Source organism: Pristiophorus japonicus, chromosome 15 (genome assembly GCF_044704955.1).
Source record: "Pristiophorus japonicus isolate sPriJap1 chromosome 15, sPriJap1.hap1, whole genome shotgun sequence".
NCBI lineage: Eukaryota > Metazoa > Chordata > Chondrichthyes > Pristiophoridae > Pristiophorus > Pristiophorus japonicus.
Genome location: NC_091991.1, coordinates 80062496 through 80076112, shown reverse-complemented (window position 1 = coordinate 80076112; position 13617 = coordinate 80062496). Strand labels below are relative to the sequence as shown.

General features: G+C 44.1%; 1 protein-coding gene across 1 annotated transcript in view; it reads left to right on the top strand.

Moving 5' to 3' along the window:
• pdzrn4 (PDZ domain containing ring finger 4) overlaps window positions 1-13617 on the top strand; it is a 572541-nt gene that overhangs the window by 144585 nt on the left and 414339 nt on the right.

Here is a 13617-nt window from a genome sequence, read left to right as displayed (position 1 = left end):
ATGATTTGTGCCGTCAACTCATTTACTTTATTTCTAATGCAGCGTGCATTTAGGTAGAGTGTTTTCATCCTAGTTTTTAAACCATGATTTTTAGTTTTTACCCCTCCTGCAGCCCTTTTATATTCAGTGGCCCTTTTTGTTTCTTGCCTTTGGTTTCTCTGCCCTCCACTTTTACTCATCTCTTTTCTGTCTTTGGTTTTTGTCTCCTTTTTGTTTCCCTCTGTCTCCCTGTATTGGTTCCCATCCCCCTGCCATATTAGTTTAACTCCTCACCAACAGCACCAGCAAACACTCTCCCTAGGACATTGGTTCCGTTCCTGCCCAAGTGCAGACCGTCCGGTTTGTACTGGTCCCACTTCCCCAGAACCTGTTCCAATGCCCCACGAATTTGAATCCCTCCCTGCTGCACCACTGCTCAAGCCACGTATTCATCTGTGCTATCCTGCGATTCCTACTCTGACTAACACGTGGCACTGGTAGCAATCCCGAAATTACTACTTTTGAGGTCCTACTTTTTAATTTAACTCCTAGCTCCTTAAATTCGTCTCGTAGGACCTTATCCCTTTTTTTACCTATGTCGTTGGTACCAATGTGCACCACGACAACTGGCTGTTCTCCCTTTTCAGAATGTCCTGCACTCGCTCGGAGACATCCTTGACCCTTGCACCAGGGAGGCAACATACCATCCTGGACTCTCGATTGCGGCCGCAGAAACGCCTATCTATTCCCCTTATGATTGAATCCCCTATCACTCGCTCTCCCACTCTTTTTTATGCCCTCCTTAACAACAGAGCGAGCCACGGTGCCATGAACTTGGCTGCTGTTGCTCTCCCCTAATGAGTCATCTCCCTCAACAGCACTCAAAACAGTGTATCTGTTTTGCAGGGGGATGACCAGATGGGACCCCTGCACTACCTTCTTTGTACTACTCTTCCTGCTGGTCTTCCATTCCCTAGCTGGCTGTGGATCCTTCTCATGCGGTAAGACCAACTCACTACATGTGCCACTTATGTCATTCTCAGCATCGTGGATGCTCCAGAGTGAATCCACCCTCAGCTCCAATTCCGCAACGCGGTCCATCAGGAGATGGAGACGGATACACTTCTTGCACATGTAGTCGTCAGGGACACCGGAAGCGTCCCTGAGTTCCCACATGGCACAGGAGGAGCATATCACGTGACCGATCTCTCCTGCCATGCCTTAACCCTTAGATAACCTTAAATTGGTAATAACAATGCTACAGTTTACTTACTGATATAAAAATAAAAAGAAAAGCTATTCACCAATCACCAGCCAATCACTTACCCCATTGGCTGTGACGTCACCTTTTGATTCCTTTCTACTTCTTTTTTGCTTTCTCTCCCGCTGTAGCTGCACCGGTACGCCTTTATAGGCCGCTCCGACGCTGCTCCCGCCTCTCACCAACTGCCGCTGACTCTCGAGCTCCCGCTGGGCCTTTTATAGGCCGCTCCAACGCTGCTCCCACCTCTCGCCGACTGTCGCTGACTCTCGAGCTCCCGCTGGGCCTTTTATAGGCCGCTCCGACACTGCTCCCACCTCTCGCCAATTGCCGCTGACCACCTGTCAGTGTTGTGAACAAATATTCTATATTCGGCAATATATTGGGGACATTACTCTCTAGAACCTGGTTTACGGTTACTTTTACAATCTTACCTTACCATCGGACTTAGGTACAACAACAATGGGTATAGCCCAATTACATCGATCTATCTTAGAAACAATGTTCTCAGGCTCTAGTCTTTTGAGTTCTTGCTCAACTTTCTCCTTGAGCGCATATGGTATGGAACATGGCTTGTAATAAACCGATCTGGCGTCCTTCTGTACCCTGACACTCGCCTTGAAGCCTTGAATCGGACTGCCCGTTTCGGAGAACACCTTCGGATACTTCTTGATAACATCATCCGTTGATGCAAATCTTGCGTCCACACGGAAAATCTCATTCCAATCAAGCTTCAGTGAGCCCAACCAATTTCTTCCTAGCAAGGCAGGCTTGTCTCCTTTCACTACTATTAGAGGCAAGTTCTGAAATTGATCCTTGTACTTCACCGGTATGGTGATACGACCTACTACAGGAATTTTCTCTCCCGAGTAGCCTCGCAGCTCTATCTTGGATTTCTCCAATGGAAATCATGCAATTTGTCGAGGTATAGCGACTCCAGTATTACACTCATGGATGCACCCGTGTCGATTTCCATTGGTATCTTGAATCCCGCAACCTCTGTGTGGATTTTGATACTTTTTGAATCGCTGTCCGTTAACCTTGTGCTGCTGATGACATGTAATTCTAACAACATCTCGTCCTGTTGTTGTTCTTCCATACTATGTAGTCTCTGGGGATTTCTACTCTTAGCTTTGAACGCTGGACTCGTAGCTTTGAAAGCTGGTTTATCCTTCACTCGGCATGCCTTCGCAAGATGCCCAGTCTTTCTGCAGAAGAAACACTCTGTCTTCACATATGGACAACTTTGAGCAATGTGTTGTCCCAGGCACCTATAGCACGACTTCGACGCTCTGTTAGAATTTCCAGTTTCTGAGACTTTGGGCCCTCACCGCCTTTTACTTTGAACCTGCAGACGATTCACCTCGGTTGACTGACGACAGAAATTATTATGCAATTCTCGGGAATATTGATGGGCCATGCCCATCGACCTCGCTGTCTGACAAGCAAGCTCAAAAGTCGAGTCATCCGTCATCAATAACTTTCTTCTGATCACATGATTTTTCACCCCACAAACAAAATGATCCCGCAATGCTCGGTTTTGAAAGTTTCCGAAATTACAGTGAATCGATAGCTGTTTTAATGCTACAATGTAATCACTGATACATTCATCAGACTTTTGATTCCGTATCCCGAAACGATAGCTTTCAGCAATTTCTAACGGTTTGGGGTTATAGTGCTGCTCCAGCTTCGTTAAAATCTCTTAAGTGTTGTGTCCTTTGGCCCGTCAGGCACAAGCAGATTAACAAGGGTTTCGTACAATGCCGGACCCACCTCCGATAAGAAGATAGCTTGCTTCCGTTCCAATATTGCCTGATTCTGGACTACTTTCTCTGAAGCTTCGATTATGTTATTTGTAGTGAAATACATTTCTAGCCGATGCACATATGCTTTAAAACGTTCCCGGTCGTGTCTATATTCACCCAAAAGGCCCATTACACCTGCGGGTGCTGCCATTTTAATTTCTAGCTGTTCTTACTGTGTGCTGTATTTTACCTCGGATTTTGTAGCTTTTTCCAAAGACAATGAAGCTCCCAAAGTCTCTCTCTCGGCTGGCTGAATCCTTCACCAACAAAATTTCAGCTTTAAATCATCCGAAAAATCCCATCTCACCGCCAAATGTGATATATTCACATAGCAGAAGCACACACAGCTTCTAACATGGCAGGCAGCTCTGTCGGAAGCCTCCGGAACATGCCTGGTTCTTTTTATTATTAACTCTGTTGTGGCAGTACACAATACGTCCATATCCTCAGTGTGGAGCTACAAACATTAAAAGCTCACAGACATTACAGTAGAGAAAGGTGTTGTGCTCCACGCTACTGAACCACACCGTTCAGAAGCCCCAGGTTTGATCCTCGGTTTGTGTTGAGTCAGCTGGAACACTTGATGCCTTGCTGCGACTGGTTCAGAATCTCTGGTGGGTAGAGGAACAAACTGCCAGGCTTGTCACTCTGGGTTGCATCCAGTGGCTCAAAGAAAGAAAGCTTTATATTTTCTAGCGCCTTTCAAAACCTCGGAGTGTCCCAAAGCGCATTAGTCAATGAAGTACTTTTGAAGTGTAGTTGCTGTTGTAATGTAGGGAACGAGGCAGCCAATTTGCACACAGCAAGGTCCCACAAACAGCTACCGTGATAATGACCAGATAATTTGTTTTGATGATTGAGGGATAAATATTGACCAGGACACCAGGGACAAGTCCTCTGCTCTTTGAAATAGTGTCATGGGATCTTTTATGTCCACCTGAGAGAGCAGAAGGGGCCTCGGTTTAATGTCTCATTGGTAGATTGCGTGTGAGTACATCTGCCAACGCTGACTGGACTCTCACTTGAAGATACTGGAGGGGTATTGGCATCTGTGAACCATTCACAAGCCTTTGGGAGGGAGAGAAGAAAAATTAAAACTGAAGAAAATTCAGCACTCAAAAGTTAATAATACACCACGTGTCATGGTTGATTTGAGTGGCATTGACGTCAGAAGTAATCAAAGCTCAAATTGTGTGGATCTGAAACCCTGAGATTGAATTAATACCATAAATATGCTGCCAGCTGCCTATTTCTAATAATATACAAGTCTACAGATTATTGTTTGCAATAAAATGTTTAAATCTTTTTTTAAATAAATAGCTTAGCATCTCTTAATATAGCAAAGGAACGATATGCATTCAGTGTTCTGGCAGAAACACTTAGTAAAGGACAACATATATACGATAGAAATAACATGTAAATGTTTGTTTAAAAATAATAATTGAGGTGACAGGTCAAAGTGTAATTATTATACGACTAACCTTTGTGGCAAATCACACTAAACCCATCAGCTGGGATTAAAACGCTAGGCCACTTCTTTGGATACAAGAGGGAATTCTCCTCACTTGTTATCAGTAATACACAGTGCAGTTTATTTTATGCATGTTCCAATAATGACTTTTTAAAGTGAATGGCTTAAGGGACTTAACTTCAGTATTGATACAGGAACTTGAAGCTTGTTTGATATTAATGGTACACATTTGTTTAATCTCGTTAAGTTTGCTCGGCATTACATATACTGAGCGTCTTATTGGGCAAATGTCAATTTATCGCCTTCAGCTACTAGTCCTCACTCGTCGAGGTTTAGCATCAATAAACGTGACAGTAAAACTGTTTTGTAAATCATTGGAATATAGATCCACATCATACTGTTCATCAACTGATACATTTGGCCTGGGGTTTATGCATTTCATCAATTGTGTTTTGACTGTCTGTTCTGATCTGACTTTCAGATGTGAAAACTGTCAGTGTAGAATTGCCCCAAGGTATGATTACTCCGTGCCGTCTGTCTCTGTTGTAAGGTCCAAATGGTTGGGGGAGGGGAAAAGAGAGGCGAGTCCGGTGTTTCGCAGTTTCTGTTAGATAATTACCATCTGTATATAATCCCTCACTACCTGTGGGGATTCCTCTGTAAATCTTGACTGAGGTCAGTCATCTGAATTTTAAATAGTGGGTTCAGAGCTTTTCGATATTTGTGTCTCGTGCTCTGTCCAAACTCAAAAATAACCCAAAGGTTCATGTGCGCTGTACTAAAGGTGTGAAGTAGTTCGATCAGTACACTGCCACTGTATCCCACAACCTAAAACAGATGAGAATCATTTTATATTAGTAGTCGCTGAAAAATTATAAATATAGGAATAAGACCAGAACCACGATAATCAAAAGATTTTGATATGTACTGCCACATATTTTGCGCGCACGTTTTCTTTGTGCGTTGTTTCGCTTGAATGAGTGCTCCAGTTTTGAATGGAGTGGTTTCTGGAATGTTAATTGTAGCTCGTTGTGATGTCAACTTACACGAGCATAATATGTCTGTGACATTTATGTAACTGTCAGTGCCGAATGTCTTGAGAACAGACAATGGGCTAGACTGCAGTGCAGCAGTAATAGATTAAGGAGCCAGCCAGACTGAATCCTATGACAGAGTTTAATATGGGAGCTTATTAACTATTCTCATCATCTAATCTGCCTATAATCAACAAATGCTGATAAGACTTTGAAAATACTTTGAAATACTGTGTGGTTTTTTTTTATAACCAGAAACCATCTAGGGTTGAAGTACAGTGACATTCTTTTATTAGAATGTATCCATACATTGTTCCATCAGTTATTCTAGATGGGATCTTGCTAAAATTGCCTATCCCTTAGACAAATTGGTAAAGAGCAATTGTGCGAACAAGACATGCTGTCTCATTACTGACACTAGACCACAGTGGTTTTGAAACTTATCGTTATGAGGGACCCTTTGCATACCTTGCCATAGTCCCGAGCACCTCCTGTTCTAATCTGTGAAACTACCCAAAGGAGAACGCTGCACATGGGGAGTGGAGTCTAAGTGTAGTCTTCAGGTGAAGCAAGGTTAGAGAGCCGGGGATAATTGTACCAGGCTGCACGGGTACGCAAGTCATGCATTTTGCCCTTATTTTTATGAAATAGTCACCTCTTTGACCAAGCTTTTGGTTACCCCACCCCAATTGCCTCCTTGACTCTGTAATCTTTTTTGTTATTTTACTTTTGTGAAGTGTCTGAGGGACATATTGCTGTGTTAAAAATGTTATATAAATGCAGCTTCTTGTTGTATAGTGTTTTTGATTTTATAGTGTAATTTTTTTGTTGTTGGGAAGCAGAGTTGGTTGGAGCACAGGAGTTTGACTGCATGGGAAGCTGGGTAATGCAAAACTGGGAGATTACAGCGCCAGTGGGAGGGTATAATTATAGTGCGGCAAATTTACATAGGACATTTCCATTATAAATATGGACATAGGAATTTGTAACCGGAAAAAGTTAACAAAAGTGTGGCAAAAATGTGACAGCAAAGTCTTGTAGACAGGAAGAAACGACCTTCTAGTAAGTCAACCGATGCAGAAGATACAGAAATCTGATGACTTCGGGGACCTCAATTTTAGAATCTACAACCACAATGAATGATGGCAAGGGAAGGAGCTGATGCATCTATTTGTGTACATTGTCTAGTTCTCATACGTACTGTCCCCATATCGGTCTACGGGTGAATAAGCTGGTGAGCCGTTGCTGATCAATGTCTGTTGGGACATGTGATGTGTCGGTCAAGGGCACCTAAAATGGGGCTGATTTGTCTTGGTTTTCTCTGTTGTTGAGTTGAAAAGGTGACCATGGCAGCAGCTGATGAATCTAGTGCAGGGCTTTCCCTGCAAATCGGACTAAATAGAACAACAGACTTCTTTCCATGAAAAAGAATGAACTGTCCGAAAACTTGCAAGAGTAAGAAAGATCAAACTTGGCTGCTTGGGTTTCTATAGAAACGCAAATTCCAGTATCTTGTCACAGTTTATTGCTCGACTGTCTGCCTGGAGGAAGCCCTCTTGTAAACAGTGGGAATAGATGTTTTCAAAATAGCTTAGGCTGCATTTCTACTGTAATCCTGGCGGCTTCTTCTTGGCACTGATGCTGAAGTTATAGTGTAACCCTGGAGTCAAGTCTGTGGGGGTGTGACGGTGGGGAGGGGTTTGAGACCCTCCCTGGCCGAGACGGACCCCACCATATGGAGTATATCTCCAGTGCAACGCCAAGCCAGGCTCCGAGGCGGGGTCTGTCGAGCGTGCTGGGTATGTTTATAAACCTACCCAGGTATGGTTTAAATATTTGAGAGGACAGAGGAATCCCTTTGGAACCAAGTGCTCCAAATCAAATACTGCCTGGCTGGAAGATAATACTGTGGCTACCAATCTGATACTGGTGGCTGGAGTGTAAAGGCACTATGGACGTCTAATGGGCAGGTGAAGGACGAGGCTCCATCTGAACACTGCGACACGTTTCACTGATTTCCAAATGAAACATGATTGTGGAGTAACTTATTGAGCAGGTACTGCTAAATAAAGAAAGACTTACATTTATATAGCGCCTTTCACGACCACCGGACGTCTCAAAGCACTTAAGAGCCAATTAAGTACTTTTGGAATGTAGTCAAGTATGTGACAAAACCTCATGAAAATTAATCTTTTTGTATTGGCAGAGCATGGTAACGATCATGCATAATGACTGCAGATGCGGGCAAGGCAACTATGTTGCGTAAAACTCCATTCCCTTCCCAGCCACTGGCCTTCCTCCACAGGACAGTTGCATTGAAGACCCACTTGTGAGCATTTAGTGAAAATAAACTCTCTCTTCCCGACAGTATAAAGTAGGCCAGTAATTGATTTACAATAAACTCGATCAGCCTCTGGTGTACAGGCAACAAATCAGGATTATCTGATTTACATGAGGAAAAAAAATTGCTGCACCTAATTTTCAATGATATGTGAGTGAAATGCAAGGAATGGCTAAGAGCAGCATGTTTTTCAGTGGGAGAAAGAACACAGGTGACTTCCTGTGGTGCAATATTTTGTAAATACACTCTAGAGATACGATTAAAAGATCTGTATTATATCAACTGTGTCTGCGCACACTTCCTGTCTACAAAACCTTACACACTAAATTCCTTTATCCCCATTTATAATAGAAACTGCCATGTAAACTTGTCACACTACAGTTACACCGTCTCTCCAGGGGAGGCACTGCAGCACTATCACTGGAGAGAGGGTGTAATTGCAGTGTGACAAGTTTACATGGGCAGTTTCCATTTTAAGAATGAAAATTTATAATGGATATAAAATTAAGGTTAGAATATATAACATTAAAATGGGGACTGATTTCTGTCTGCACACCCTAGTCTAGTTATATCCCCAGCCATCTAACCCTGCTTCACCTGACTTTGACTCTCTCTATATGCACTGCCACAGCAGTATTATTTTAAATCTGATGTCATACTTGTGTTTGTGAGTGTGCTGCGTGTCTTTAGTTTTGATCTTGTTCGGTTTATCTGTGACCTGGAAGCGAATAGTCCTGGCTGAGCTGAAACTGTATTGCAGCTTTGCATTCGAGGTGCCTGCTTTGAGAACAACTGCTGACCTCGAGCACAGTGTTGATTGAGTGTAAGCCCTGCTTTTTGAAAGGTGCTTTTACAATGTAGGAGTACAATGTAGGATGACACCCAGCTCTACCACTTCCACTTCTCTCGACCCCTCCATGGTCTCTAAATTGTCAGACTGCTTGTCCGACATCCAGTTCTCGATGAGCAGAAATTTTCTCCAATTGAATATTGGGAAGACCGAAGCCATTGTTTTCGGTACCCGCGACAAACTGCGTTCCCTAGCCACTGACTCCCTCCCTCTACCCAACTTCTGTCTGAGGCTGAACCAGCGCAACCTTGTTGTCATTTGATCCTAAAATGAGCTTTCGACCACATCTGCTGCATAACTAATACCACCTATTTCCACCTCTTAAAACATCGCCCGTATCCGCCCTTGCCTCAGCTCATCCTCTGCTGAAGCCCTTATCCATGCCTTTGTTACCTCTAGACTTGACTATTCCAATGCACTCCTGGCTGGCCTCCCACATTCTAGCCGACGTAAACTAGAGGTGATTCAAAACTCGGCTGTCCATTTCTTAACTCGCACCAAGTCCCGCTCACCCATCACCCCTGTGCTCACTGACCTACATTGGTTTACGGTTAAGCAAAGCCTCAATTTCAAAATTCTCATCCTTATTCTCAAATTCCTCCCTGGCCTCTCCCCTCCCTATCTGTAATCTCCTCCAGCCCCACAACCACCACCCACCCCCCCCCCCACCCCGAGATATCTGCGCTCCGCTAATTCTGCCCTCCTGAGCATCCCTGATTTTAATTGCTCAACCATTGGTGGCCATGCTTTCTATTGCCTAGGACCCAAGCTCTGGAACTCTTTTTCCTCCTTCAAGACACCCCTTAAAACCTCCCTCTTTGACTTGGTCACCTGCGCTAATTTCTACTTACCCGGCTTGGTGTTAAATTTTTATCGCATAATACTCCTGTGAAGCGCTTTGGGATATTTCACTATGTTAAAGACGCTATATAAATACAAGTTGTTGTTGAATACAGCCAGAGGTTGCCAGCTGTGGTTCTTCTCACCAGTCTTAAGCATGGCCAGGGTTGCCAACTCTGGTTGGATGTATTCCTGGAGATTTCATCACATGACCTCCCCCCACATGCTTCCGCCATTGGTTGGCCAGCATGCCCATCCTCACAGTGCTCCACCTTTCCACACCAATTGAGAAGCGAACAGACTCTTCATTACCCGATTGGATGACTCTTGACTGTCAGTCAAACAGCATTTTTTCGCCATCTCCAATATTTCTAGAACTGTTAAACAAAAGTGTTTAAAGAAAATGGCGGGGGTGGGTGGGGGGGAAGCACAACTTGCCTGCAGCAGTGTCCTGGAGATTAATCTTTAATTCTTGGAGATTCCAGGACAATCCTTGGTGTCTAAGACACCATGGAGTTCTCAAATTGTGGGGCCTTGGGTCAAGACCACCTGTTTTAGCGAAGTAAAGAGACCAAGTCAGTCTCTCGTACTTGCGCTTCGGGGTCCCTCATGCTATTTGGCAGAGACCTGCGACCGATGGGGGAAGAGACCCAACCCCCACCCCCGAGGAGGGGGAGAGCAGCGTGCAAAGCTCACGTGAAACGGGATCCCCAGGACAAGTTCAAAAAGTAAAAGCACCTCGTGAGCTCTTTCTGCACGTTTGAAAGAGCAATGTATTGCTTTTTCACATAACACCAAATTTAGCTAAATAGTGCGCATTTCTGTCACTGCACCCAACGTTGTGTGTGAAGAGCTGTCGATGAGGAATGCTGATGTGCCAGGTAATGCTTCCTGAAGATGAAAGCCTTGCAAAAAGGCAGGAGTTAAAAACATAGAAACATAGAAACATAGAAAATAGGTGCAGGAGCAGGCCATTCAGCCCTTCTAGCCTGCACCGCCATTCAACGAGTTCATGGCTGAACATGAAACTTCAGTACCCACTTCCTGCTTTCACGCCATACCCCTTGATCCCCCGAGTAGTAAGGACTTCATCTAACTCCCTTTTGAATATATTTAGTGAATTGGCCTTAACTACTTCCTGTGGTAGAGAATTCCACAGGTTCACCACTCTCTGGGTGAAGAAGTTTCTCCTTATCTCGGTCCTAAATGGCTTACCCCTTATCCTTAGACTGTGACCCCTGGTTCTGGACTTCCCCAACATTGGGAACATTCTTCCTGCATCCAACCTGTCCAAACCCGTCAGAATTTTAAACGTTTCTATGAGGTCCCCTCTCACTCTTCTGAACTCCAGTGAATACAAGCCCAGTTGATTCAGTCTTTCTTGATAGGTCAGTCCCACCATCCCAGGAATCAGTCTGGTGAATCTTCGCTGCACTCCCTCAACAGCAAGTATGTCCTTCCTCAAGTTAGGAGACCAAAACTGTACACAATACTCCAGGTGTGGCCTCACCAAGGCCCTGTACAACTGTAGCAACACCTCCCTGCCCCTGTACTCAAATCCCCTCGCTATGAAGGCCAACATGCCATTTGCTTTCTTAACCGCCTGCTGTACCTGCATGCCAACCTTCAATGACTGATGTACCATGACACCCAGGTCTCGTTGCACCTTCCCTTTTCCTAATCTGTCACCATTCAGATAATAGTCTGTCTCTCTGTTGTTACCACCAAAGTGGATAACCTCACATTTATCCACATTATACTTCATCTGCCACGCATTTGCCCACTCACCTAACCTATCCAAGTCACTCTGTAGCCTCATAGCATCCTCCTCGCAGCTCACACTGCCACCCAACTTAGTGTCATCCGCAAATTTGGAGATACTACATTTAATCCCCTCGTCTAAATCATTAATGTACAATGTAAACAGCTGGGGCCCCAGCACAGAACCCTGCGGTACCCCACTAGTCACTGCCTGCCATTCTGAAAAGTACCCATTTACTCCTACTCTTTGCTTCCTGTCTGACAACCAGTTCTCAATCCACGTCAGCACACTACCCCCAATCCCATGTGCTTTAACTTTGCACATTAATCTCCTGTGTGGGACCTTGTCGAAAGTCTTCTGAAAGTCCAAATATACCACATCAACTGGTACTCCTTTGTCCACTTTATTGGAAACATCCTCAAAAAATTCCAGAAGATTTGTCAAGCATGATCTCCCTTTTACAAATCCATGCTGACTTGGACCTATCATGTCACCATTTTCCAAATGCGCTGCTATGACATCCTTAATAATTGATTCCATCATTTTACCCACTACTGAGGTCAGGCTGACCGGTCTATAATTCCCTGCTTTCTCTCTCCCTCCTTTTTTAAAAAGTGGGGTTACATTGGCTACCCTCCACTCGATAGGAACTGATCCAGAGTCAATGGAATGTTGGAAAATGACTGTCAATGCGTCCGCTATTTCCAAGGCCACCTCCTTAAGTACTCTGGGATGCAGTCCATCAGGCCCTGGGGATTTATCGGCCCTCAATCCCATCAATTTCCCCAACACAATTTCCCGACTAATAAAGATTTCCCTCAGTTCCTCCTCCTTAATAGACCCTCTGACCACTTTTATATCCGGAAGGTTGTTTGTGTCCTCCTTAGTGAATACCGAACCAAAGTACTTGTTCAATCGGTCTGCCATTTCTTTGTTCCCCGTTATGACTTCCCCTGATTCTGACTGCAGGGGACCTACGTTTGTCTTTACTAACCTCTTTCTCTTTACATACCTATAGAAACTTTTGCAATCCGCCTTAATGTTCCCTGCAAGCTTCTTCTCGTACTCCATTTTCCCTACCCTAATCAAACCCTTTGTCCTCCTCTGCTGAGTTCTAAATTTCTCCCAGTCCCCAGGTTCGCTGCTATTTCTGGCCAATTTGTATGCCACTTCCTTGGCTTTAATACTATCCCTGATTTCCCTAGATAGCCACGGTTGAGCCACCTTCCCTTTTTTATTTTTACGCCAGACAGGAATGTACAATTGTTGTAATTCATCCATGCGGTCTCTAAATGTCTGCCATTGCCCATCCACAGTCAACCCCTTAAGTATCATTAGCCAATCTATCTTAGCCAATTCATGCCTCATACCTTCAAAGTTACCCTTCTTTAAGTTCTGGACCATGGTCTCTGAATTAACTGTTTCATTCTCCATCCTAATGCAGAATTCCACCATATTATGGTCACTCTTCCCCAAGGGGCCTCGCACAATGAGATTGCTAATTAATCCTCTCTCATTACACAACACCCAGTCTAAGATGGCCTCCCCCCAGTTGGTTCCTCGACATATTGGTCTAGAAAACCATCCCTTATGCATTCCAGGAAATCCTCCTCCACCGTATTGCTTCCAGTTTGGCTAGCCCAATCTATGTGCATATTAAAGTCACCCATTATAACTGCTGCACCTTTATTGCATGCACTCCTAATTTCCTGTTTGATGCCCTCCCCAACATCACTACTACTGTTTGGAGGTCTGTACACAACTCCCACTAACGATTTTTGCCCTTTAGTGTTCTGCAGCTCTACCCATATAGATTCCACATCATCCAAGCTAATGTCTTTCCTAACTATTGCATTAATCTCCTCTTTAACCAGCAATGCTACCCCACCTCCTTTTCCTTTTATTCTACCCTTCCTGAATGTTGAATACCCCTGGATGTTCAAACCATTCCTACCATCTTGACCTATGAGCTTCCGATGTCATATAAAGCATGTGGTATGAAAAAAATGACTAGGAGTTACATGCCAAATTGCAGCTACTGCTAACCTGGCCAGCTCTCTCTGCATCATTGGTTCCTTTTTTCAATAGACAACTGAAATACCTTGTCAGCATTGGTATCTTTGTGATCTCTCCAAATGATGTGAATAAATAACAGCCCGATTCTTATCGCCCCCCACCCCCCTGCATCACTCTAGAAATGACATTACAGGCCTATTTAATCTGAGCTCATTAATTTGGATCACATCTGAATTTACAGTCGAGTCAGATAAAAGG